Source organism: Mirounga leonina, unplaced genomic scaffold, assembly GCF_011800145.1.
Source record: "Mirounga leonina isolate KUSES-001 unplaced genomic scaffold, KU_Mleo_1.0 Mir_224, whole genome shotgun sequence".
Classification (NCBI taxonomy): domain Eukaryota; kingdom Metazoa; phylum Chordata; class Mammalia; order Carnivora; family Phocidae; genus Mirounga; species Mirounga leonina.
The window spans coordinates 12,680,456-12,683,140 of NW_023270615.1; positions in this window are offsets into that span (position 1 = coordinate 12,680,456).

Below are 2,685 nucleotides of genomic sequence, written 5' to 3' on the forward strand. Positions count from 1 at the left end.
AGGGAACAAAAGCAGGGGGAGTGGGAGAGGGAGAAGCAGACTCTCCGCTGAGCAGGGAGCCCGATGCGGGGCTCGATCCCAGGACCCCGGGATCATGACCTGAGCCGAAGGCAGACGCTTAACGACTGAGCCATCCAGGCGCCCCTGGCTGGAAGCTTTAAATGCTAGGATGTGACTGATCATTTTCCCCCTTTACTGCTAAAAAAAACAGGGAAACCTACATTAAGATGAAACTTCCACCTATCAAGGTTCTTGAATGACTACAATGAGCAGAAATAAATCTTTTTTGAAAGCCATGAAATTTCAGTAGTTGGGACCACAGCATAAGCTAGTCTGCTCTGACTGACACAGAAGGGCATTCTGGGCAGGGAATTTTATTGACAAAGGCTCAGAGATCTCGAAGAGCTTTGATCTGAAAAGTGCAAATGGTTAGTAACACCAGAGTAGGTGTCAGGGTGGGTGGAGATTGGGTGGTGCTTCACATCTCTTGGGTCTCAGGATCGTAAAAGCTTGGTTGATTGAAGTAAAAGGCTCACCAGGTGAGCTCTTGAGTTTCCTTTCTAACTGAAGACTTTGATTTTACCACATGGAATGCAGTTAATGATGGTTCCCTCTGGGAACACCTTTTGCCAAAATCCTATACGTGGTTGGATTTCTTGTTCTAGAGAGGGGCGGCTTTTTGGTTGGGTGTTTATTTTGTTTATCTTCAGTAGGTAGTTGCTTGATTGCAGTAAACACTTCAGCTGTCATCCCAAGATCCTGTACAGTGCCTAGCAGTGTTAGAAATGTCTGAACAAAAGAAAACACCCAGCCTCTTCATGGGACCTATCTTGGGAACCTCCTCTGATTCTTTTGTCCTCCTCGGTCTCCCAGTCCACCTAAGTCATGCCTATGGCCAGTTCCCCTTTGGCCTCACTGCTTGGGGGCAGCCAACCCCCGAGCCTTTGCCGCTTCCATGCACTGAAGCCCATGCTGCCGGGCTGCCCGAGTACCTGCTGAAAACGCAAATTCCACTCAGGTCCATCTGGGAGACAGTCTTTTACTGATGGCTGATAAGGAGCCAGCAGACAAATTCTCTTTCTCCAATGAACTATTGCAAAGGATTAGCCTGGATGGAGGTGTCCCACATGGCGAAGCAGGTACTCTGCCGAGTGTTCGGCTGAGTCTCTTCATGGCTCATGGTGAACCGTGTCCAGGTGGTAACATACCCCATTTCATGGCTTCTGACCCTCTGTGCCTCAACTCTGTTTTCCTTTATTCTCACTGCCCTGGGCTCCAAGAAAGGGTCGGTATGCCCTCTGGTTCAGACTGTTCTCGAAGGCACATGGGCTGACACAGTTGATTTCGGAGGTGGTTCTAGAGCGCAGACCCTCAGCCTGAGCTGGGGAGTGTGACCGCCCACGGTCAGAGAGTGGTAGGATCGCGGACCTAGTGTGAGGATGGCGGAGGAGTAGGAGACCTGGATTTTGTCTCCTCTCAGGAATTCAGCTGGATAGGGATCAAACCATTCTGAACACCTACAAACTCAACAGGAGATCGAAGAACAGAAGAGCAACAACTCTCTCATCAGAAAAGCGACCACTTTCTGGAAGGTAGGACGTGTGAAGGGAATCCGAGGCGATATTCGGGAGGATAGACGGCGGGGGAGGGGCCTCCGTTGGCGCTTCTGGCAAGTGATAGAGCCGCGGAGCACAAAATTGGAACTTTTAAAAGTCTGCTCCGCCGAGGGACGTCACTCTGGTGGCTAAGCGGGGGCTGGAACCCTCCGGGACAGTGTGGTCTCAGGACCCTCGGGGTCACAGAAAGACCGGGGGTGCCTGAGTGTGGCCGAGCTCCCAGGTAACGCAGCAGGGAAGCCGGCTGCAGAGGCGGAGCCCAGGCGCGGGCTCTCAGCTCGTGGTGGCCATTGACCGTGATCCGCGGCCCAGTCGGGCCCCTGCTCCTCCAGCAGGGACCCCACAAGCGGCAGATCCGGGGAGACTCACCTTCCTCCCCCGGGAGGAGCCGCGCGGGAGGGCACTGCAGGGATCGGCTGGGTTTGGAGACTCCACCCGGGGTCGGGGGCCAGAGACAGAAACGCTCAGCCACAGGCCGGGTGGGCACGGAGTGCGGCCGGAGACCGGGGAGACGGGAGTGACTGACGGCTTTTCTCTGGGGGCTCACGAGGAGCGGGGCCCCGAGTTCTCGGCTCCTCCGGGGCGGAGATTGGGAGGCCGCCATTTTCACTCACGGCCTCCAAAGCTGGACGGAAAGCTCGCAGGGAACAAAAGCCCCGGAGAGCAAACCCGAGCGGATGACTTCGCCGGGAGGGGGCAAGGGCGGGGCACTTCCGCCTCCGGCAGAGACATTCGGAAACCACGGCAACAGGCCCCTCCCCAGAAGAGCAGCGAGAACAGCCAGCCAAGACCAAGTTTACCGATCAATGAGAACGGCAGAACTCCAGCGCTAGGGGAATAATGCACATGGAATTCACAGCTTTTTTACCATGATTCTTTAGTCTTTCAAAGTTAAGTTTCTTTTTTAACTGTCTTTTTGTCTTTTTATTTCTTTTTGAATTTTTCATTTTCCCTTTTTCAACCAACATCTTATCAATCCCTTTCTAAAAAAAAAAACATATTTATTTTTCATTTTTAGAGTCATATTCTATCCCTTCATAGTAATTACCCGTATTTTTGGCATATATAT